Source organism: Triturus cristatus, chromosome 4_2, assembly GCF_964204655.1.
Source record: "Triturus cristatus chromosome 4_2, aTriCri1.1, whole genome shotgun sequence".
In the NCBI taxonomy this organism is placed as follows: Eukaryota; Metazoa; Chordata; class Amphibia; order Caudata; family Salamandridae; genus Triturus; species Triturus cristatus.
The window spans coordinates 484,833,068-484,859,810 of record NC_140586.1 but is presented as its reverse complement, the minus strand read 5'-3'; positions in this window follow the sequence as shown (position 1 = coordinate 484,859,810).

Here is a 26,743-nt window from a genome sequence, read left to right as displayed (position 1 = left end):
CAATATCACAAAGAGAATACGTTTTGCAGAGATGGATTAGTCCAGTCTAACATAGATATCCGGGAATAAGTATAGCGGTATAGGTGCCAAGCTATCCCAAAATTAGAGTTAAAGGTTCTCTACTCCCAACACATGCAGGGAAGGCCCAGGATCTATTTAAATACAATTTAACAGAACCATTTAACCAATATTTTAAGGTATTTGTTTTCCAAATTAATTTATTTTCATGAATAGCCAACAACTTATCTCGATTGTTTCTTTTCATTAAACGATTAAACCATGACACACCATTTCATTTCATGGGCTTGATATTTTTTACTGAAATGCTGTAAAAGGGAAGCATTCTGTACTTGACTTATGCTTTTTGAGTGGTGAGAGCAATGAAACTCTTAAATGGTTTACCAATGTAGTAGCGAGCTACACCACAGGCACTCAGTGCAGTAACACACACCCCATTGGAGCAGTTTGAATAATGTCATAGGTACCACTCTTTTGATTTTTAAGAAAACAATACTACATGTAGTATCATTAGTAGAATCCAGCCCCCATGACTGTGTTAGCGTTTCTCGGGGGATCTTTGTGTGCAGACATTAATCTGTTCGATACACTTTTACCTCTTTTAAAAGCAAGAAAGTATTTGTCTATTTGAAAATCTCAATTATTTAGCGTATGTCAATGTTTCAGAAGTAGTGTTTTACTTGTTGTTGGACTCTGTACTGAAAATAATCATGCTTAGGTAGGGTTTAACAATTATTTTACCAACTTTTCTTGAGGGCTCATTTTATTAGGCTGTAGGGTAATCCCCCGTCCATAATTTAATTACCAGAGTATTTGCTTCTCAGGAGTAGTCTAATTTTTTTACTTCAGTTATGTCTAGTAAGTAAAAACTGATCAAAAGGTAAGTTGTCTTTAAGGTTACGTAGAGGGTTACTATTGTACTTTAGCAGCGTGTTATGAACCATGGCTTTGTATACAAGGTAGTGTAAAATATGCGTTCACCCTCCTAAATGTAAAGGTCAAGAACATTAATAATCTTATGATCGTATTGCAACTTATATTTTAAATCTGTGCTTCTAGAATTAAGCCAAAGGTGGAAAGTTTTCAGTTCTTCTTCAGCACCTTTCCATATAATTAGTACACTATTATTGTGACAAATCTCTTTAAAAATAAATGTTAGGTTGATATGGATTGCTGTCATATAGTGTTGTCTCTTCAAAAGCAGCTACATATAAATTAGCTGTATTAGACGCAAACATTGCTCCAATTGCTACTTTCTTGGGCTGCCATAAAATGAGCCACCAAAAATGAAATTGTTTTTAATCAGATGTATCTGCACAATCAATATTGAAGGGAGGCAGTATGAATCCAGGACTCCAAAACTGCCTTCAAGATTTTAAGAGCCTCTTTCTGAGGAATATTAGTGCATAGACTTTTAATGTCCTTATGCACTTACACATGAGTGGTAATGTCAAATTCAAAATCCTCTGTACTATTAAAATGGAAGACATGCTGTCATATGTGTAAGATATGGTTAGTGGAATACAAGATTATTATTATTTGTTTTTTTGAATCCACATATTCTGTTAATGGTTGGAGAATCGATTGACAGTCATCTACTTTGTCCTACTGAGGGTTACAGGGGGTTGATGGCTGTCTTTGTGTACTTTGGGAAGAGCATACAATGCAGAAAATAAATAGACGTATTGAGCTATGGAAATTCTTTATCACTCAATCAATTTTTATCCATGCTGTTAGTAGGTTCTGTTATCTATTTTCTTTTTAAACTCATGGGATCACTTGTTTCAGATAACGATCTTTATTGTTTAGCTGTTCTTGGACTTGGCCCTCTCTTCAGCGTCACCCCCAAACTTTCTGCTTTCACCCCTCCTGTTTTCTGAACCCTTTTTTTGGGCTTTAGGGGTCACCACACTTTACTACTGCTAGCCCGTGCTGAAGTGCTCTCTACTTTAAACAAGGTGAAATTGGCTTACATTCAATTGCCACGTTTAATTTACTTGTAAGTCTCTGGTAAGGTGGCACTACATGTACCCGGGCCTGTAAATTAAATGCTATTAGTGGGCCTGCAGCAAATATTGTGCATCCCACTTAAGTGCCCTTTTTAAACATGCCTCAGGCCTGCCATTGCAGCGTGTGAGTGCAGTTATAAACTACCATTTCAACCTGCAGAAATAAACCATTTGCGGGGCCTAATCCTTCCTTTTTAATACATATGTCACTGCAAGTTTAGGCCCTAAACAGCCCATAAGGCAGAGTGTTTTGTATTTTAAAAAATTGGACATATACTTTTAAGTTTTACATGCCTTGGTGGAGAAAAACTCCTAAATCCTTTCTTCACTATTGCAAGGCCTCCTTCTCCAATAGGATAACATTGAGTTACCTTATTACACATAATAAGTGATACATTTTTATTGTGAGTAGGTAGGAAGTCATGTTTTGTTTCTTGTGAATTGTAATTTAAAACCATCTATTATGGTAAAGCTGGATATTGAGTTGTAATTCGGAAAATGCCACTTTTAGAAAGTTGGTATTTTCTTGTCCTAACCATTTGGTGCCTGCAGCATGTTCCTGGGTTACATGACTGAATGTAGTTGGCAGTTGTCCTTTGTGTATTCCACCCAGACAGGATCACAGTGGAGGGTCTGGGAGTTGGCAAGATGGGTCATCCTGGCTTAATGCGGGGGGGAGGTTGAAGCTGTCACCTACCACACTTGCACTCCAAAAGCACTGGCCCATCTCACACACAAAGGACTTCACACTGTCCTATTGTACCCCCAGACAGACTGGGACCAGGGCAGGGAGGCAGGAATTTCCAGACACCTCAGTTGGGGGGGGGGGGGAGCTCTAGAAGCCTTTCCAACATCAAAGTGTGCACCAGGTATAAAAAGGGGACCCATCAGTCTCACTCTTCAGTACACTCCTGGCTCTGTGGATATGATGAAGGACACCCTACTGCCCATCTGTGTAATTCTCATTGCAGGGGCAAGTTTCAAAGTGAGGGCCCAACTTCCCTCACCCACGAAGAATGCCCAACAAAGTCAAAGCCAGAAATGGTGAGATGGGGCAAGAGGGGAAAACAAGGAAGAGAAAAGGCACATGTCTACAGTGCATTCAGGGATGAATGGTAAGCTTCTTGATCTTTCTATTTGATTCATGCATGGAAAGAAAAGAGTAGACTTGTTAATGTATGTGTAGGAGTTCAATATATAATACTAGGCACTTCTGTTACAAAAGTATTCTCAGTAAGTAAGTACCTTTTAAATTCCCCTCTTCGACCAATTATATAATGTTGGTAATGCAGGATCAGATTACCATCTATGTGAGTAAGAGAAGAAAAAAAGGTGTTTGTGTACTTAGAGCAGAGCACGTATGTATATGTAATGTACTATCATGTACACTAACCTATGATCATACAGTTAAGAATTAATGATAGCCCAAAAACAAATATCCATGCCAAAAAGTAAAAACAAAACATTCCCAAAAGGGAAATCTTCCTAGAATTTAAACCAGGAATATAAACACAAAAAGGTGCAGGGCTAAAGAATAGGGATTAGATCCTTAACTTCAGGAGTAACTAATTCTTTGTTTGTTGTTTTCTTTCATACAGATATAAGAAATGCACTTAAGAAAATGGATCCCCAAGCACCATGAAGAATACATCATATAAGTACAACACACAATAAATCATACACAGAGCGCGTTACCGACTTGCTGGTAAGCAGTGATTCTTTAGAGGTTTTGTAATCCTTTTTTTCCCAAATGTATGCCAAGGATTAGCCAGGATTTACCCCTGACAACTGGTGAAACAAAACAGATCCATAGAGGGAAGAAAATGAGGTGCCACACTGCAGCCCGATGAATGAATGCCAACCGCGATGTAGAGTGACCGAGAAGCAACAGGTAGGTGAAAGGTCAGGGAGGAAGACACACGCATGTCAACTAGAACGGAAAGTGCCCTTCTGCCGTGCCTGTCATCTTTATGCTGTGCTTTCTCTGCTCCATCTGCACACACAATCGTCTGACAGTTTACCTACCCCTAAGATTCCCCGAACAGGTTTGGGTTTCCCAGGATATCGTCTATGGAACAGACGCAACAATCTAGGGGCATGGACATGTCCATCAGGTTCCCATGTCCGGTCATCCGGACTATACCCCTTCCAGTTGACCAAACATTGCAGTTTACATCCCTCTCTACCTCTGTACGGGATTCCCTCTCTACGGGAATCCACAATAGACTCTATTTCATATTCAGGCTCATTATCAACCACTACGGGGGTTGGACAGGTGATCTCATCCCTGATACCAATGGTTCCAATAAAGACAATTGAAAAACCAGATGGATTTTTAGAGTGGAAGGAAGTTCCAAGTTTATGTCTGCAGGATTATCCACTTTTGTGATTATGTAGGGTCCAATGAAACGAGGATTGAACTTGCTTTCACTGAAATATTATGTGTGGACAACTACACCTGGTCCCCATTCACATAATCAAGGGATCGGCGACAATGGAGATCCGACTTTTCCTTGTACACAACTTTAGCTTTATCCAAATTAATCTGAACTATCTTTTGTGTATCATGGATATGATCAACGAATTGCAGAGCAGCAGGCGTAGGGGTTGGAATCCATAATTACAGAAAAAGGGAGAAAGACCTATAGAAGAATGCATCCCATTGTCAAAAGCAAATTCAGCTGCCCATAAGTAAGTGTCCCAATCTAAAGAGGAGTGTAGCAATTAGCATCGTAAATATTGCTCCAAACATTGGTTATTATTATTATTATTATTATGATGATGATGATTATTATTATTACAGCTTATAGAGCGCACGGCTACCTCCAACGGAGGTGTCCCTGCACTAACAGCGGATGCAGAGAGGTAAGGGCTGGTAGCATGGCTTTTAGGTAGGCCAAAAAGCCAGGTCTTCAGAGTCTTCCTAAATAAAGGTTCTGACTTGGCTTTTCGTATGTGCTCTGGCATGGAATTTCACAGATAGTCGGTTTTAACGGGGAACGATGGGCCGCCAAGCCTGCCTTTTGCGAAGCGGGTAATGACTAGGAGTTCCTGGTGATTCGACCTCAAAGCCCTGGTCTGGTGGTATTTCTGTAGTCTCTGCTTCAAGTATTGAGTGCCAGTGTTTCTAGCTGCTCTATAGGCAAGGGTCAGTGCCTTAAAATCTATCCTCCTTTTAACAGGCAGCCAATGCAGGCTACGCAGATGGGGAGAAATGTGGCGGTGGAGTGGCACATTTCTAATGAACCTGGCTGCTGCATTCTGTATAATCTGTAGTTTCCTGATCAAGTAGGCTGGGAGACCCAAATACAGGCTGTTAGCATAGTCTAGCTGAGACGTGATCAATGCGTGGACCACCGTTTTCTTACAGTCCATTGGTAGGAGATGAAGGAATCTCCGCACGGATTTCAGTTTCCAGAAACATGACGAGGAAACTTGGCATATCTGGGCCTTGCCTGAGAGGGTAGAGTCAAATTTGAACCCCAGTCTCTCCGTCTGACCATCTGTCTGAGGATGATGGCCTGATGAAAGACGAACATCAACCCAACCCAACCCACTCCAAAACTTAGATACATATTGAGGATCACGATCCAATACAATCACAGAAGGGAGTCTAAGCAATCTCACTATGTGTTGTAAAAATACAGTGACTAGGGGCCTCATGTAGGTAGCCAAATACCGGTCGGTAACGGCCGATTTTCGGTAAATATGCCGTTACCGACCGGTATTCAGACAAGTGAGATGTAGGAGTCCAAAAACGACTTTTCGGTAAATATGAGGCGGTAAATACCGAATCATATTTACCGAATTCTAAAATACCGATTCATATTTACCGAAGACATAATTAACGAATCGGTAAACATGAAGTGGTAAATATGAAGTGGTAAAATCTAAAATGACATGTAGGAGCACTCGGTAATTAAGAAATCCAGTAAAATCGGTAAATAAGAGTCGGTAATTAACACGGACTGAAAGCAGGTGGTAACCATCAACAATGCATATAATCAAACCCAAAATGCAACAGCGTGGACAACATGGCCGCTATGTACGTCATTGCAAGGCGCCTACGTCTACAGGCAGCAGGACTGAGGGTGTGGCGACGGGAGGAACAAATCTACAGACAGCGCATCACACTATTCCAGCTGACTGATGCAGAGATACATGAGAGGTACAGGCTAGACCCCGAAACCATCATGGACTTAATCAGGGACCTACACCCACTCCTGGACCATCCAATAAGAAGGGCGCACGCCATACCCCCACATGTGCAGGTGCTCTGCAGCCTACATCTGTTGGCATCCGGCAGTTATCAGGTGGTGATAGCTGCGGTGGGTGGAGTATCCCAGAGTTGCCTGTCACGTTTCTTCAGGAAGTTCCTGGATGCCATGATGCAGAGAATGCACCACTACATAAGCTTCCCGAACACACAGGCTGCACTGCAGAAAACAAAAACTGACTTTTATCACATGGCACAGTTCCCCCATGTCATCGGCTGTATTGATGGTACACACATCCCAATCTGTCCTCCAGCTGATACAGAGCACATCTACAGGAACAGGAAGTCCACCCACTCCATCAATGTGCAGGTGATCTGTGATGCAGGGAACATCATCACAGATATAGTTGCAAAGTTTCCGGGGAGCACCCACGACTCTTACATCTTCCAGAATAGTGGGATCTACACACGACTGAGTGCCGGAGAATTCGGAGAGGGATACCTGCTAGGTAAGTAACAGTGACGCCCCTTGAAACCTGCAAATCATAGTGTATAGAGGCTTGTTACTGATGGTTCCCTTTTACTCATCCAGGTGACAGTGCATATGCATGCCGGTCATTCATCCTCACTCCCTACCTACACCCAGCAATCCAGAGTGAGAGACGATACAACGTGGCACACAAAACAACACGCAATGTGGTGGAGCGCACGTTTGGACTACTGAAGAGCAGGTTCCGCTGCCTCCACAAGAGCGGAGGCGCACACCAGTACAAACCCATCACCTGCTGCAAGATTATTGCCACTTGTGCAATGCTGCACAACCTTGCCACGAAAAAAGGTACAGATGTGGAACTGACATATTTTGAGGACAACGAGGATGAGTCAGGCCAGCCAGAGGGCAACGCAGCTAGAGTGCCAACTGCAATCGATGGGAGAGAGAGACGGGCAGTGATCACATGCAACTATTTCTGAGTAAGTAAGGGGACACAGCGAGTTGTGAGAAGTCCTGACGTAGTTTTAATGTGGCACCACGCCATGAACACATGAACAGGCCAATCTGGCAATATACCATCTATACAAGGAGTATGTCCAGGGTTACGTCACCCAATGGGAAGTGGCTAAGCAGGGCCACATCAATGTTTGCGCATACGCGCTGCAGTGGTGGATTGCACGGCCTGTGCATCCTCACTAGAGCCAACCCCAAGCCGCCTGCTGCTCCTGCGTGCTTCTGGGACGGGGGGTGTGATGCTGCTGCTGGTGTCGATGCTCTCCGCAGCATCCCCTGCAGCAGTTGTCGACGCCTGACTAGTCAATAGCACCCCTAGTGCACTTGTCACCTGCACCATCCCCCGAGACAGGTCGCTGCAGCACTGTGTTAGGCCCTCCTGCATCGTCACAGAGCGCCGGCACAGCAGAGAAGTCGCAGTTGCCAGACGGTTGAGTGCCCTGCTGGTGGTGTCCCGTCTCTGGCGTTCCCGGCGCCGTGCTTCGATGTCAGCATCTAATTTGCTGCACAACTGCTGGATTGACTGGGACATGTCCCGAATGCCCGCAGCCATGCCGCTAATGTTAGTGTCCATGTTGACTAATGTCGTCTTCATCACCCGCATGTGCCTCTGGACTGACATGACTGCCTTTGATTGCAGGCGCTGTTGCTTCAACATTTGGCCCTCGAGCCCCAAGAAGACACCATGGCCGTCAGTGGGTGCTGGTGGACTCTGGACACGCGACCTGCGGCGCCCTCTTGCTTCCGTCTGTGCTGCCTGTGAGGTGTGGGGCACAGTGGCATGGCTCCCTTCCTGGGGCCCGGTGCGGTCTTCTGGGCCCATGCTGTCGTCTGACGAGGTGTCTAAGGCTCGTAGCCTGGCTGCTGGACGCCTCCTCATTCTCACACCTGCAAGCGGAGATGTGGCCGGTGAATCGAACATGAGTGGCGATGCTGGCTCTGGTGGTGGTGATGCTGGCTCTCGGTGAGGTGATGCTGGCTCTGTGTGCGGCGAGGCTGGCTGTGTTGGTGGTGCAGCTGCCAGTGGGCCTGCTCCCTGGTCTGCACTTGTGCTGGCTAGAGGTGATTTATGTGGCCGGTGTGCCGTCTCTCCTGCAGCATGCCCTGTCCTGCATGGTGTCACATCTGTGGACAGAAATACAACATTGGCTCAGTGTCCCCGAAGGGCTGCATTGCAAGCGTCACAATAAATCATTTCACATTCCAATATGTCCCCTGTCTCCTTGTGCCTCGAGTGCGTGACATGCCTTGTTGCCCTGTAACATTTACGTCATGGTTAGTGTTGCCCTGACTACATCTCCCGGAATGCATTGCCTGTCTGCACTGACACGTGTGGACTGCAGTGTGATTCTCGTTTCACAATGGGGGATGTGGGATAGGGGTAGGGGGGGCAACATTGCTGTGCTTTCGTCTTACCTTGGTGTGTTGCGGCTCTGGCAGAGCTGTCGGCGTCCCCAAGACCCACGACGCTCTCTTGCTCGATTGTGGCCGCCACCAGCTCCTCCAGTTCGGTGAGGGCAGGTGCCCTGTTGGTTCCACCTCCGGTCTGGCTGGCCTCCTTCTGGATGTCGCCCATCTTCCTCTTGGTTACAATCCTGAGGTCATACCAGCGCTTTTTGAGGACCTCAATGTCCCTGTGGGTCACTCCCACAGCATTGACCTGCGCCTGGATGGCCAGCCATATGTTGCGCTTTTCAGCCTCAGGCACTTGCAGGGATTGCCTTCCAAACAGCTTCTGGTGCTGCTTCACCACCTCCTCCACCAGCACCTGGAGTTCCTTGGGGCTAAATTTCAGCTTCCTCCTCCTTTCCCCTCCGTCTTTCTGTGTTCTCTGGCTGGACATGCTGTTCGTTTACCCGCTCGCACATGCAACGGCTCCCTGCCTCTCCTCTGCACTCCAAGCCTCTCCAGGGTCGGCTGATTATGTACACCTGCCTGGGTGTGGCCACTTCGGCTAATGATGTACACCTGCCTGGGTGTGGGCACTTCCTGGTTGGGTGGTCTGTCGTTGCACTGGATTGGCTGTTTCGTCAAGTCATGTGATTTGATTTACCGAATCCGTACATACCGATTCGGTATTTACCGAATCGGTAAATACCACCTCGGTATTTACCGAATCGGTAAATACCACCTCGGTATTTACCGATTCGGTGAATTCCGATTCGTATTTACCGACTGTTACCGAATCGGTAACTGTTACCGAATTTTTACCTACATATAACTTACCGATTCTAATTTACCGATTCGGTACGGCTCGGTATTTACGAACCGGTAAAAATTATTTACCTACATGAGGCCCTAAGTATTTAGATGTAGGCAAAGCTTTCAATAGAATGAAGTGAGACATCTTAGTTAACTACTATGACCAGAATTACGGCCAAACTTTGAGTGCTCTTTGGTAGTTCCACGAAAAAGTCCTGGAAATGGAATACCATGGGCTAGGGGGTGTAGGCATTGATGTTAATAGACCAGCTGGAGCTTGGTGTAAGCTTTTACTTTGAAAACATATATGACATCTTTGAATGAACTGTTTTGTATTGTCAGCCATAGTGGGTCACCAAAAGGACTTTTAAGGATTTCTTGTAGCCGGTATGCCCAGATAGCAAGTGTGTATGGCACCATTCTAAAGCTTGTTGTTGTAAAGGTGTTGTGGGAATGACTAAAACTCCTTGAATATAAAAAAGGTTTTGTACCCTGTGATGTTTTTGTTCTAGATCTTCAATGTCCTTACAGTTTTGTGCTTGCAAAACCTCATTGATAAAAATTCTGTTTAGAACATAAGGCACCAAAAATGTGTTCCCTGGCTATAATAGGAGGATGAGCAATAGTAATTTCCACCTCTTCATAGCCAAATGGAGACATCTGCTTTCCAATGTTTTTTGCCTGTTTGGAATTGTATCTCAAAATCTCTGAAATATTGGGTCCAGCGCAATTGTCTCATGGACAGAGCTCGAACTGCTTTCAAAAATTGTAAATTCCTGTGATCTCTAATCACTGTAACTGTATGTGAAGCACCCAACAGATACTGGCGCCATTCTTCAATGGCACGCTTTATCGCAAGGAGCTCTCTATCTCCTACACAGTAGGTTTGCTCTGCAGTAGTCAACTTATAAGACTAAAAGGCAACAGGATGTAAATATCCTGTTTTCTTATCACTTTGGCACAAAACTACCCAATTGCTACCTGAGATGCAAAGGGTTGAGATGGGTTAGGATGCTTCAAAAAGGGGGCATTGACAACAGCATCTTTCAATTTCGTAAACGCTTCTTGAGCAGCAGAAGTCCAACAGAAAGTGACCCCCTTTTTTAACAGTTTAGTGATGGGAGATGCCAAGGCAGCAAAGTTATCAATGAAACGCCCATCCAAATTGGCAAATCCCGAAAAGCTCTGTACTTCTTTCACTTAATGAGGAGACTACCAGCGTTTTATTACAGTTATTTTTTGAGGGTCCATGCTCACCCCATTCTGGGATAACACAAATCCCAAAAAGGTGACTTCTATTTTGTTGAACTTACATTTATATAGTTTTACATATAGTTGATTGTCTCTTAGTATATCCAGAACAGTCCTCGCATATCCAATATGCTGTGCCGTAGAAGAGTAGTACACTAGAATGTCATCTATATATGCTATACACATACATCCAGCATGTCTCTCAAGGCTTCATTGATAAAAAATTGAAAGGCAGCAGTGGCATTATGAAGGTTGAATGGCATTACAAGATACTCACATAAACCAAATTTAGTTCGGGATGCAGTTTTCCATTCATCGCTCTCCTGTACCCTCATCAAATGATATCCTCGTCTAATGTCTAACTTGGGAAAGATTCTGGCAATTTTAACCTGGTCAAGTAAGGATTGGGTTAATCATAAATTCTTTATAGTTATTTCATTGAGAGACCTATAATCAATGCAGCATCTGAGAACTCCTTCCCATTTTGGAATGAAGGAGAGACGAGAGGAAGCCGCTGAACGAAAAGGCCTCATAAACCCTATACTGAGCATTTCATCCAAATATTCTCTGAGATAAAGGTTTTCTTTTTCGGTTAAAGCGTAGATTCTACTACAAGGTATTTGTGCTCCTGTAATTAAATCAATACGACAGTTGTGGGATCTATGTGGCGGAAGGGTAGAAGCCTTTTGTTAATCAAACATGTCCGCCATATCATGATAACAGACCGGAGATTCAGGTGTAACGGAGTCTGTTAACACTGCAATTTCTTTCTGAGGTACCTGTTCTGGAATACTATGGGACATACAATACTCAGAACAAATAAACAATGAATGTTTTATCCAATCTATATCTGGATTGTGTTGCATTAACCAGGCAATGCCTAAAATAGGTTGTAACTGGGGTGATAGAAGAAGATCAAACTGTATAGTTTCTTTATGTTGATTATGTATGAGAAGACTCAATTCATCAGTAGCATGGGTAATGGGACCAGATTTTATACTTCTCCCATCAATGGTTTTAACCTCTTCTATTACAGCATTGGACACTACAGGGATCTATATTTGTTTAGCCCATTTGTCCATGTAATTTGCTGTAGCTCCAGAATCAATCATTATCTAAACTTTAATCGACTGATCTCCATATTGGAGTTGGGCTTTTACAAAGAAATCATGATAAGAACAAGGAGTTGTTTTGGGCTAGAAGTTGGGAGACCATTATTCCTGATCCGCCCGAAGTACTTGTGTACATATACCTCGGGTTCAGTAGTTTACCGACGCGCTACGTCTCTTGAGTGTTACTAGACAATCACATAAAAAGTTCCTTGGTTTCCCACAATAGAGGCATAATTTCTTATCTCTGCGCCATTGTCTCTCTTCATCTCAAGGAAGGTCCCTAATACTTCCTATTTTCATGGGTTTAGGTTCTTCTGAAGGTCTTTCAGACTCTACTTTCCTCTCTTTATACATCGCAATTTTAGGGTCAAAAAGTCCTTTTTCTTGATGCCTCTTATCTAATCAATGGTCTAATTTGACTACGAGTTCGATAAGAGTGTTGCATGATTCAGGGAGTTCCACTACCTGAGCCAATAAATCCTTTAACTTATTTTTGAGTCCTTTATAAAAGAGTGCTAATTTCTTCTATGGTTATATGATGCTCTTCCATGTAGCCTGGGCGGAAAGTAAACATGGGCTTCATGTTCTGTAATGTTCAGATGGGGAAGAGGGTAAAACAAGGAAGGGAAAATACACACATCCACAGCACATTCTGGGTTGAATGGTAAGACTCTGGATCTTTCTATGTTATTTCTGCATGCAAGGAAAAGAGTAGACTTGTTAGTGTATGTATATGAGTTCGATATATAATACCATGCACTCCTGTTATAAAGGTATTCACAGTCAGTAAGTATTACCTGTTCAATTCCCCTCTTTCACTTATGATATAATGGTGGTAGATGCAGGATCAGATTACAATCTATGTGAGTAAGAGAAGAAAATTAGGTGTTTGTGTTCTCAGCTATATTTATATATATATATATATTATCTACTGGCGGTCGCCAGTAGATAGTTATAGTTAGGACCGTGTTTCCATAGGAAATCTCAAAATTCTATTTTGAATAACTTTGGCGCCGGTTGACGAATCTTCGCGAAATTTTCAAAACTAATGGGGCGCTCCGCTCAGCTCCTACCCTGAAAGTCTCGGGGGGATTCGTCAAGCAGGGGCCGAGAAAAAAGGGGGGTCCCAAAACGCGTTTTCCCCATGCATTTTCCCATAGGACCTTTAGTCGAATGTACAGCCCGAACGGCTGAACAGAATTACTTGGAATTTGGCAGAGAGGTAGTCCTCAGGTCAGGGATGTGCCTTTTGCATATATGGAGTCAATCTGTTCAGTAGTTCCAGAGAAAATTGCATTAAAAAGCATTAAAAAGCACATACATATCTATAGCCGCACACCGTGCGTGCACCGTGCGCGAGCGTAATTCTGATTGGTTGTTACATGTCAGTCAACGTTCGAATCGGTCGAAATCAGGAAGTGTCGGCCGCCATTTTGTTTGTTTTCAGTGCGAGAGTGGAAAAGAAAGGTGGCGAACGTGAAAAGGGGGCAGGGTAGAGAGTTCCTGACCCACTAGCCTTGGTCGAAGGCAGAAAAAAACATTTACTTTTTTTTTTTTTGTAAATCGCGGGGTGCGCGCACCGTGCGTGCACGGTGAAAAACCATAAAAAAAAAACATTTTTAATACGTAGTTTATTGAAAAATAAATATATAACAAAAATAATAATACATACATAACTTAGCATTTAAAAACCATACAAATTCACTGAAAAAACCATAGGTTTCATACACGTTATAGTTAGGAATTAGCATTTAAAAAACCTTGCAAATTCACTTAAAAAACCATAGGTTTCACACTCGTAAAAAACCAATGAAATTCCCCCGTTATAGTTAGTTGAGATAACTATAACTCGCGCGACCGCCACTCTATCACAAGGATGATGTCATCAGTGATGCCACTGACCATGTCATGAATGATGTAATATGTGACGTCATGAGCAGAGGATTGCGGGCGCGCGAGTTATAGTTAGCTCAACTAACTATAACGGGGGAATTTCATTGGTTTTTTACGAGTGAAATATCCACCTAACTATAACATGTGTGAAACCTATGGTTTTTTAAGTGAATATATATATATATATATATATCAGCATATACTCCGTCAGCAAGTACGACTTCCTTGAGACAACGGAGCACAGACCACAATTTGGTGCAGCAAGATAAACTCTTTATTTCCCTTAGACCTCTACAGCCATGGCGCGTCTCAGCCCGTAAAGGGTCTTGATCACATGACACGCTCTGTCAGGTAGGTAGTTTTTTATACACTTTTTTTTCTCTTTTTTGCTCTTTTTGTATAATGCTTTAACCAGTGCTTAAAGTGACAGTGCATAAGTTAATATCAATGGAAATAAACAAACACTTTAAATGAATACTTAAACCGTTCAAAGCAAGCGACCCTGTTAAAAATTGCATAAATACAGATAAAATATCGTATTGGACTGGGTTACATTTCTAAGAAAGGTATTAATATCACTGCAAATCATAGTTAATACTAAGTCGCTGTACCTTTTCACTTAAAAAGACTGTAGGTTTAAAAAAGACTGAGTCCATAAATTACATAAAATGTGTACATGTAATACATCATGGTATAAATACCTAATTCTTGCAACTGAATAAATATTGAAATGTAAACTTTGTCAATTAGGTGCAAATTTCGCATTTAACAGTATATTTGTCGGCTGAACCTTTCATTTGGTGTGTTCAGTTCCATGTAAACTCATGACTTAAAGTGCAAGTGCTGTATGATTCTTAAAATTAATTCTTAAACTTCCAAAAACCCGGTGTTAAAACACTGTGTAAAATACCTATACAAAAATCCTATTAACTCACCCTATGTGTTAAAAACATGTATATATAATATGTTGGTCTGGCGGCTAGCATAATATGATGACTAGTGCCTTAAAATAGAATGCATTTATACATATTGGTATTCTGTATGGCTAGTCTTCATTGATTCTTGAAATGTTAGAGCATAGGACATTTATAGACAAGTGTAGAGTTCCTCAGTGGCATTCAGACCTTTTGGATGCTTGGTATCTAGGTTCATGATGTACTTTGCCTCCATAAGCCTGAGCGCTCTTTCCCTGTTTCCTCCCCTTTTATTTGGCGGGACCGAGTCAATCAAAAAATAGCTCAGGCTGGTGGGGTCTTCATTGTGTGCCTCACTGAAGTGTCTGGCCACTGGGTATGCCTGATCTTTATTCTTAATCGCTCTTATGTGTCCCTGTAGGATCGTGCTACCCACGTAGCTTAACCCACATGGGCACTCCAGCACATAGACGACATGATCAGAATTGCAGTTAAGAGCCTTAGTAATGAGGTTTTCTTTGTTGCTGAAAGGGGTTTTGTATTAAGTGTGGTTGCTGCCATGTTTGCACGCTCTACACACCTTACATTTAAAGAAGCCCTTTCTTTGAGCTAGCCATGAACTTTTGTTGGGACGGAGCAGGGTCATTCTAGACCAAAATATCCTTCATAGACAAAGCCCTGCTGTGTGTAATCGCTGTTTTTTTGGGCAGTAGGTGACCGATTGTGGGGTCACTTAAGACCAGGGGCCAGTTTTTTGTGATCAGCTTTTTAATTTGTCTTTCTTGTTTATTAAATTGAAAAATAAACCTGAATGTATTTCCTTGTTCTTGTTTGTTTGTATTTTCTGTTACTGTGTCGTTGGTGTCTGAGTTCTTGTTGAGAAGGGTTTCCCTGGTTTTTGCCCTACTTTTGAGGATTGCGGCATCTATGCAGTGTGTAGTGTACCCCCTTTCCTGAAATCTTTGTTTGCCTTTTTCTTGCTCTACAATGAGGTCTCTATCACAGCCACAGATGCGTCTCAACCTCAGCATCCCACCATATGGAATGCTGTGTATGAGATGCTTGGGGTGTGAACTGCCTGTATGTAGTACAGTATTTCCTGCCGTAGGCTTTCTATGTAACTAGGTTTCTATTTTACCGTCCTCAACAAAAACTTCAACACCTAAAAAATTGACACTTGTGTTGCTGATGGATGCTGTGAAATGTAAATTCAATGAATTGTTGTTTAGCCCTTTTATAAATTCTTCTGCTTTACTGATTGATCCGTCCCATATTACAAAAAGGTCATCAATATATCTCCACCAAGCCTTGATGTTTTTGGCTACGTAGGTGGTATGTTTCTTTAGTAAGACCAGCTCCTCCCACCAGCACATGTGGAGACAGGCATAGCTGGGGGAGAAGCTGGCCCCCATCGCAACCCCTCGCAACTGCTGGTATAGGGTGTTTTGAAACAAAAAGTAGTTATTGTCCAAACAAAAATCTACCATATTTAAAATCATAGCACTGTGTTGAGCATATTCCAGTCCTCTTTTAGCCAGATAAAATTCAAGAGCTTTCAGTCCATCCCTATGATTGATGGACGTATATAGGGATGTCAAGTCTAGTGTCATTAGTAGATATTCTTTCCGCCATGGGTACTCCAACAGTTTCACTAAAAAGTCACTAGTTTCTCTAATGTAGGATGTTAAATTCTGAACATGTTCCTGTAAAAAATAATCTACATATCTGGAGGTGTTTTCGAGTAGACTTTTACCTGCGGAAATGATTGGTCTGCCAGGTGGTTGTTGTGCATTTTTGTGAATCTTTGGAATAAAATACAGAATGGGGACTACTGGTTTATCATTCTTCATGAATTTAAATTCATCCACTGTTAACAATCAAGTATTTTTCCACCCAATTAGTTTCATGTTGAAATCATTTGCTACTTTGCACAAAGTTGGATAATCACTACGCCGATAACAGTCTGTGTCTTTGAGTTGTTTCATTGCTTCTGTGATATATTCGCACTTTTTCCATAAAACAACATTGCCGCCTTTCTCAACGTTACGCACGACAATATCTGGGTTCCTTTTTAGTTTAGCCATCAAAGCATGGAATTGGATCTCCTGTTTGTTGGCTCTTGATTTTGTAGTGTTTTGAATTTTGTGATTTAAATCCTTTAAACCACCAACCACGTTGTCATGGAAATTATCAATCGAATCTGTGATCATTAGTGGATGGAATGTAGAACGAGGTTTAAATGGAGTTTTTGGTTTTATTTGCATATCACTGTCATTGCCTCTGTCAGTTGTTGTTATTTTAGGACTGGAGATTTGATTTTCTTCCAATAGTTCTTCCATATCAGTAAGTAATCCCATGTCTGATTGAGTGAGACTATATTGAGTGTCCCCTTGGTCATTATGAACAGTTTGGATACCTGTCGTTTCACTCCTTGATTTCTCTTGCTGTTGATTCAACTGTTGAAAATACTTTTTTAATTTTAATTTTCGAATGCTTTTGTAAATATCAAATCTCGTGGTGGCATAGTTGAAGGAACTTACAGGGCAAAAAGAGAGTCCCAAAGAGAGGAGTTGTTGTTCAGCTTTGTTAAGCACAACTTCTGTGAAGTTTAAGACTGTAGGATTTGCATTGCCTTTACACTGACCTAACGCCTCCAATTCCTCTTCTGTTGTTTCCTTTGTTGTGTTTTGCTGTTTGTAGTATCGTTTCCTTGCCCGCCTTCTTTCCCGGCGTTTGGATGTTCTGTTTGTGCTTTTTTTTGTTGCGGTCTTGGGCGCAGGGTCTGCCTGCGCTCTTCCACTAAAAAATTAACCTCATCTGCCAGTGAAAGTGATACTAGAATTTGAGCGTTTGGTTACGGGATTCGATTTCTGTTTCGCTCTCAGGTGCCGACCTTAACTCTGAGTTCGAAGATGCCCTCTCTGTGTTGGATCTGGTGGCCGGAGTTCTTTTGTCAGTCTGACCTCCCCTGTATTTGGAAACCTTCAAGGAATCGTATTTTTTGGCAAATGTAAAGATTCATCCGCTTTCGTAGTCAGTAGAATTTGTAAGCTTTCATTTCCCTTACTGTGTCTTCTTCTCTCTTTAACCTCTTGGTCATTTCATCTTTCAATTTTGTGATTTCCTCTTTTTGGCCCATGCCTTCTATCTCTGTGTTAAGGATCTCAATTTGCTCCAAAAGCTTGACCCTAACCTTTTCAGCATATTTGACCAAGATAAGCAGGAATCTGCTCGATGAATCCAGATTGGCCTGCGCCCACTCCTTCATCATGTCCCTATCAGGAGCTTCATAACTCGGTGCTAAAAGGATTCTTAGGCCACGAGGTACCCTTCTAACATCTATATAACGTTGGAGGGATTTAGCCTCCCACCACTTCTTCTGTTCAGCCCTCATTAATTTCTCCAGTGACTTGAATTTGTCCCTTAAACTAGTATTTTGGAGCCCCGCAGATGCATTCTGGGATGTTGAGTCCACCGTTGGCCGTCTGGTGTCGTCAAACATGTCGGCCGCCACCGCCTCCCGTTCACGGAGTGCGTCGGCTGTCATGGTCTTTTCGGGAAATGTGTAGAAATCTGATTGTTAAAAGGTTTGATGCTAGCTGTGAGGAGCTTATGGTGGACCGCCCCGCACTCTCACCAACCGCATAACTCCGCACCCGACTTTGACTAATTTAGCCAGCGGTATAATCCTTTTCGCCATCAGCACATTACCGGCAGAGTGTGCTTACACGCCAAACTGACCCGTACTCGCCTACCTGATAATGGCTTCGTCTTTCCCGGATATGTATATATTCACTAAAAGAACCACAGGTTTTAGGGACGTTACAGTTAGAAATTAGGATTTAAAAAACCATTGAAAATCACTGAAAAAAACATAGGTTTCAGGGACGTTATAGTTAGAAATTAGCATTTAAAAAACCTTAGAAATTCACTGAAAAAAACTAAGGTTTCAGGGACGTTATACTCGTACAAAACCAGAGAAATTCGGACATTATAGTTAGTAGAGCTAACTATAAATTGTGCCCCCGCAAATCACTGCTGATAACGTCACATATTACATCACTCATCACATGGTCAATGACATCACTGATGACATAACTCATGACATCTCAAATGACATCACTCATTACATCACTGATGACATCATCTAGTGAATGTGTGTTTTTTAAAGTTTAAATATTTTTTTATATATATGTATGCCAAGGTGTATTGAAGAATGAGTGGGTGTATAAGTGTTTGAATGGATGATTTAGTAGGTGCGTGACTGATTGTGTAAGTGACTGATTAAGCGTATCTTACTGATTGCATGTGTTAGTGACTAAACTGTCTGAATGTCTGTATTAGTCTGTCAGTTGGTGTGTTAGTGGCTGTATGGATTGGTGAGTAGATACATGACTGTCTATATGGGTTATTGATTTGTTGTCTGAGTATCTCTATGGTTGCCTGTGTGTCTGAATGAGTGGGTGGTAGGTGGGTGACTCTGTGCTTAGATGTGTGAATGGGTGATTCACTGGGTGTATGGGTTCTATATGCATCTGTGAAGGGATGTATGGGTGGGTGATTGTGTGTGTGGCTGTATTGGTGAGTGAATTGATGTCTCAGGGGTATATGTGTGAGTAACTGCTTATGTGAAAGGTAGTATATGTGAGTGTTGGAGTATATAAATGACTGTACGTGAGAGTGAGTGATTGTGTGAGTGGCTGTATGGATGAGTGTATTTGGATGAGTGATTGTATAAGAGAGTAAGTTTGTGTTAGAATTTCTATGAATAAGTGAGGTGGTCTGCGAATAAATGGGTGTGATTGAATCTTTGCAAGACTGAGGAGGTGTATGATTAAGTCTATGAATGAGTGGCGGTGTCTGAGTGTATGCATAGGTGAATGTGTGCATATGATAGTGTTGTATAGATGAGTGACTGCATGTGTGAGTCATTATATGGATGAATGAGTAGACGTGTGTTGTCCTATTAATCAGTGACTGGGTATGTAGTAACTGGTATTGGTGTGTATGGTTTTTAAAATAGTAGTTTACATTTTAGAATGGGTGTTTCTAAGGTTTTATTAGGGTGTGAGGAGGTGCATCTGATTATCACGTGGATAATGTCATCAGTGATGTCATCAGTGATGTAATTTGCGATGTCATGAGTGCTGTCATCAGTGATGTCACTGACCATGTGATGAGTGGTGTAATATGTGACATCATCAGCAGTGCATTGCGGGGGCGCAAGTTATAGTTAGCTCTACTAACTATAACGTACACATTTCTCTGGTTTTGTACGAGTGAAATGTCCAACTAACTATAACGTCCCTGAAACCTTTGTTTTTTCAGTGAATTTCTAAGGTTTTTTAAAATGCTAATTTCTAACTATAACGTCCCTGAAACCTATGTTTTTTCAGTGAATTTCAATGTTTTTTTAAATGCTAATTTCTAACTATAACATCCCTAAACCCTATATTTTTTTCAGTGAATTTTAAAGGTTTTTTAAATGTTAATTTCTAACTATGCCTACAGAGATAGGACATGTGAAGAAAGAGGAAGAAAAGCGCAGAAAGAAGCAAGAGAAATGCTGAGATAACGGAAGTCCAGAAAGACGAAGAAAGGTGCAGAAAGAAGCAAGAGCTATGCTGAAAGAACCAACAGAGGTGCAGAAAGAGGCCTTGTTCCAAAGTCATCCTGTGCACTCAACTTTTTGCTGACTGGTACTGGTGGTAACTGATTCCGACTAACCAGGCCCGGAGCCAGTGCTATCCTGAAAGACACTTAGAATACCGTGAAAACACCTTCATACACTAGGGAACACCGTGTGTTGGGGTACCCCTGTGATTGGCATGACCTCCTGTGTAAGGCTCTAGTACATAATAGGGCAGGGGGTTAAAACTACCTCTAAGTCAGACATGCAGAAAGACACTTCTTTAAGTAGTAGTCACATTTGGACAGTGGTGGAGAAAGGTTTCTGCACCGGTCTGTCAAAGGAAATGTTAAAGCAATTGCACACGGTGGGCAAATATATGTAAATATGTAACATCAGTCCCCTTGTTGTTAAACCAAGTAGAAATGGCTCACTTGGAGACTGATACAAAAACAACAGTTGATGGACAGAATGCAGAACAATGTCATACATTCACCCCAGTACAGAGATCTGGGCCTAAATCCATTGTTTTTTTGCTCACCATGCCATTCCAGTTTGAACCCAGCCATATGCAAATCAGTCTTGACTCTGTGTCTCATGGGAACAGTCCAGCCTGAACTGCCAAGCCAGGTCCTCCCTGGACTGGAAACAAGCATTGGAGACTGAGCAAGAAAACATATGTTGGAGAAACTACATAAAACTGTATTGTGTGGCTAAAGCCTTGGGTAATAGACTCACACCACACCTAGCAAAATTGATCCGTCCGGGTTTATACCCAGCAGAAATACAGCACTAAACCTTAGACACCTACATAATGTGCTTGGACGTAGTTATACTACCCAGGAAGAGGCCGTGGTGCTATCTCTAGATGCCCGCATGGCCTTTGATACAGTCGAGTGGCCGTTCCTCTTTGCTGTTCTCCGGAAACTGGGCTTCGACCAAAATTTTGCTCCTGAGTCCGCTTACTATACACTGATCCAGTGGCCCAAATAGTAGCCAATGGGCGTAGGTCGACAGAGATTTCGTTACACTGCGGCACACAACACGGATGCCCGCTATCTCACCTTCTCTTTGCTTTAGTTCTGGAGCCTTTAGCCTGGGTTCGTCAAAACCTCGTTATCCGGGGACTTAAATGGACTGAAGACCTGGAAGACCAAATTTCATTATGTGCGGATGATATCCTCTTTTATATATGGCCTCCCTGTGACACTCACTATTTTGTCTTCTAGATATTTGTAGCTCTTACGGCCGCTACTCAAGGTATACGATAAACTGGGCAAAATCGGTCTTGTACATCCTGAAGGGACCTCCCCCACTTCTCCCAACTGGCTGTGCAGTAAAAGTAGTAGACTGTCAAGAATTCCTGTCATGCGAGGGGAGGAAAACGGTAACCAGCGAAAACGGACTACATCTCCCAGGATGCTTAGCGGTTGAGAGGTTATGTAAACAGGAGAGCTGTTACATAACTCAAGGAAAACACGCCCTTATGTAAACAGGAGAGCTGTTACATAACTCAAGGAAAACACGCCCTTATGTAAACAGGAGAGCTGTTACATAACTCAAGGAAAACACGCCCTTATGTAAACAGGAGAGCTGTTACATAACTCAAGGAAAACACGCCCTATAAAGGGAGGAACCGGGAGGTACAACGCTGTCGGATATTGTGTTTACCTGCTTAGTGAAGAGCAGTGTTCCGGAGTGGTGCTCCAGTAAGGCAAGAACGGAGGTAGGTCGAGTCGTTACTCCCTGGGCCGTGTCTTGCCCCATCGTCACCTGTGAAGGACCCGGAAGCTCTACCGGATAACCATTGAGCTTCGCTTTTTGACTCGGCTGAGTCAAAGCGCAGTGGCGCTTTTGCTGGTTGGAGTCGTAACTCCCAGCCCGACCAGAGATACAGGGACTGCCAGCTGTAACGCACACCAGGAGGTGTTTGCCGCGTTACAGACTCGGAAGTCCACAGGATCGATCGAGCGGCTGCTCTCGGTTCAGTCTTCTTTGCTTGTGATTGGGGTATCGGTGACGCATCACCAGGAGGTGACTCCGCGTCCCGGTGCAGTCTGAGGAAGAGGTTGAGCGGCTGCTCCCTTCAGGTAGAGACCCCGGCTGGGTGTTTCCCTGACTCCTCGATTCTCCCCAACACTCTTCGTGCCCCTCACAGCCTACCGATTGGCATTGTCGGCCATTTCATTTCTGCCCTCTGTTGGCATACGCCGGGATCGGCGTATATGCAGAGGACGGTTAGGACCATCCGTGCTGTGGGCTGGTAACGTACTTAGCCTGGAGGATTCCAGTGACTATAACCTTTGTTTATTCCTTGTATTATTTTTGCCTTCATTAAAATAACTAAACCTTCACAAGTGGTTGCGTTCTCATTATCGTGTCTGTTAAACGATCCTGAGACGTTCAGGGCGTTACAAAATATCCGACCTTAATAACACTAACTGTCTCCCGGTCGATAACAGACATGGCAACACTTGATGATGTGCTGGCTGCTTTAGCGACCGTGCAAATTGAATTGGCTGCCTCCAGGCAAGAAACAGCCGATGTAAAAGCCAGACTGGATGCTATTCAATTGGACCCGCTCACGCCCAGCACCTCCCTCACGAACCAGACCCCTGCGGTAGTAGTGGAAATGCCGGTAGCCGTCCCCGTGGCAACACCAGAGAGGTACAGTGGGGATCCTAACACAGTGCAGGTATTCCTCACACAAGTGGCGCTACATTTATCGTGCAAACCAAGGGCGTTCCCCACGAGTCAGGCTCGTGTGGCTTTCCTTATATCCTATTTGGCTGGAAACGCGGCACAATGGGCCGTACCTCTGGTGAGCAGGGACGACCCCATCTTATGTGATTGGGGTGCTTTTCGCGAGGAATTCCTGAAGGTCTTCGACAGAAGGGCTGACTCGTACACGGCGGACCGTGAAATGCTTGAGTTGAGACAGGGATCCAACGACCTGGTGCAGTATCTCAACGCGTTCCGAAGGCTGGTTGCGGAAACCAAGTGGCCTGTTGCTAAACAGACGGCGCTCTTCCATCACGGGCTGTGCGATGAGCTCAAGGACGCCGTGGCTCATATTGACCCACAACCCAAGACATGTGAGGGCCTTATCAACCTGGTATTACGGCTGGAACATAGGCTAAGTGAAAGAAAGGGGGATCATGGGAGAAAAGGAAAATCCCTTCCATCCTATGTGACAGTGGGAAGTCCTGAAACTTCCACCGCATCCAAGGGAGAACCCATGGACATCGGCGCAATACGAGCGAGCCTCACAGCCACGGAGAAAGAGTCACGCCGTAAACAAGGATTGTGCCTATATTGTGGCAAAAAAGGCCACTACGTACGTGAATGCCCTGCCAAACCGAAGACGTCACGTTATCGGGCCAATCGGTCGGTAACAGCCGTGGTGGACGTACCGGCGGAAAACTAAAGGACTCCCAGACCAAAGAAGGGGCATCTCGGAGTCACTCATCCATCCCTTCACTTTCCAACTCGGTCACTAAGGGACAACGACACCTGTTTCTCACGGTGCACGTGGGAGTGCATGACCAGTGGATACCCGTTGTGGCCATGGTGGATTCAGGGGCCACTGGCATGTTTATGGACCACAACGAGGCATGCAGGCTAGGGCTAGTGCTTCTTCCCAAAGCTGTACCCGAAGACGTCTATGCTGTAGACGGAAGGCGATTGGTGATGGGGCCCATCGGGCAGCACACGGGGGTCCTTCCGATGAGATGTGGGAGGAACCATTTGGAACAAATCGATTTTAACATCATCCGAGCGCCCCAATATGGCGTCATATTGGGATTGCCGTGGCTACAGAAACACAACCCCTCTGTGGATTGGCCAACACATCGCATCGAACTGACGTCACCGTATTGCATCCTGCATTGTGGAATAAGAACGGAATCCCTTGACGCAGATGAGAGCGGGAGTCAGACGGTGGCTACAGCGGCAGAAAAAGATGTGGCTCTCCCCCAGGCTTATCACAGTTTTGAGGATGTATTTGATGAGGTGAAGGCGGAAGTGCTACCACCACATAGACAGTTTGACTGCTAGATCGACCTGGTGCCAGGGGCCAGCGTTCCCAGCGGCAGGCTGTATGCCCTGATGGAGCCTGAAAACGTGCATCTCCGGGGGTACCTGGATAAACTCCTCAAGCTAGGATTCATCCGCCCGTCCAAGTCTCCGGCCGCCTCGCCACTCTTCTTCATCCCGAAGGCTAATGGGGAGCTGAGAGCCTGTGTGGACTTTAGGGCATTGAATGCGATAACCGTAAAGAATCGGTACCCCTTGCCTCTCATCAGTGTACTCCCGGAACAGGTCAAGAAAGCTCGTATCTACACTAAGTTGGATTTGAAAGGGGCATACCATCTGGTGCGCATGAGGGACGGAGATGAGTGGAAGACCGCCTTTAAGACCAGGTTCGGCCTTTTTGAGTACCTCGTCATGCGTTCGGTCTGTGCAACGCCCCGGCAGCCTTTCAGTACTTTTTGAATGAGGTATTCAGAGAGGAGTTGGATATCTACGTGGTCGTATATATCGACGACATCCTCATCTATTCGTCCAGTGTGGAGGAGCACGCACACCACGTCAAAGCTGTGCTCCAAAAGCTGAGGGAAAACATGCTGTTTTGTAAACTCAGCAAGTGTGACTTCCACGTCACATCCGTGGAATTCCTCGGAGTGATGCTGAGTCCAGAGGGACAGGAGATGGCAGAACGAAAGATCAAGGTGGTGAAAGAATGGCCGGTGCCCCAAAGCGTGAAGGACGTCCAAAGTTTCATTGGCTTCGCCAACTTTTACAGGCGGTTTATAGATGGATTTTCAGGATTGGTGGCCCCAATCACACAGCTCCTGAGGAAGTCCAAGGAGTTTGTCTGGTCCCCTGAAGCGAACAAAGCCTTTGAGGCCCTGAAAAGCGCCTTTGGTAAGGCGCCGGTGTTGGCTCACCCCGATCCGGATCTCCCCTACGTGGTGGAAGCGGACGCATCGGATGTGGCGCTGGGGGCTATCTTGTCCCAACGCAACCACGACACAGGGGTGCTTCATCCCGTTGCGTACATGTCCCGCAAACTCAATGACGCCGAACGCAACTACCATATTGCGGAGAAGGAGCTTCTCGCAATCAAGGACGCCTTCACCGAATGGAGGCATTGGTTGATGGGGGCAAGACATGTGGTTTCGGTGTACACGGACCATCGGAACCTACAGTTCATGACGGCCACAAGACACCTTTCTCCCAGACAGCTGCGGTGGATGATCTTCTTTGCGGGGTTCAACTTCCGCATCACATATCGGCCGGGGACGGAAAACCGGAAGGCGGACGCCCTGTCCCGTCAATCTGCAGTTAAGGGACCATTGCCTGCGACCGAGCATTCCATCATTTCCCCGAGGATGGTATTGGGGGTTATCCAACCGGATACTTTCCTGAGGGGAATAAAGAGAGGGATCAGATCATTCGCATGGCGGAGGTGGCTCCTCAGTCACAGAGAATGGCAGCTGAAGGACGGGATACCCCTGAAGGGCAGGTGCCTATTGATACCCACGCCTAGGCCAAGGAAACAAGCATTCATCTGGTGCCATGACTCTCCATGCGCAGGTCATTTGGGCTTTGAAAAAACGGTGGCTAGCATGGGACGGCATTTCTGGTGGCCAACCATGAGAGTGGATGTCAGGAGGTGGGGACAGGAGTGTCCTACGTGTGCTACCATGAAGGCCGACCATGGCCGAACCCAAGGGCTCTTACATCCACTTCCGACCCCGGATAGACCATGGGATAGCATATCACTGGACTTCGTGGTGGGCCTACCGGTAGACCAGGGGATGACGGCAATACTGGTGGTGGTGGATTACTTGACGAAAATGGGGCACTTCATCCCCTGCAAGAGAGTCCCTACGGCCGGGGAATTGGCGTCACTACTCCTAAAGAATGTGGTACGACTGCATGGATTACCTGGGGTGATCGTGTCGGACCGGGGGTCGCAGTTTACTGCGCAATTCTGGAAGACTTGGTGCACTGCGCTGCATGTTAAGACCGCCCTGTCCACCAGCTACCACCCTCAAACGGACGGCCAAACCGAGCGCCTGAACCAAACGCTCAAACAGTATCTGCGATGTTTTGTGGACCAGGGCAGGGAAGAATGGGTCGACTTGCTATGGGTTGCAGAGATCGCCTATAACAACGCCACTCACAGCTCCACACAGTCATCTCCGTTCTATAGCAACTATGGCCAACATCCCAGGTTCTTGCCATTTCTACATCCGTTCAGAGAGGACAGGATTCCCGCCACAGCGGACAGGGTGGCACACATAAAAGACACGTTGATGCGCTCAAGGGCTGTCCTAATAGAGGCCAAGAGAAGATACAAGGCTGCGGCAGACAGGAAGAGAAGGCCCGGGCCACTGTACCGCACTGGAGACTACGTCTGGATATCCACAAGAAACATGAGGTTTCGAAAGAACAGTGTGTTCCATCCCAAGTACATGGGCCCCTA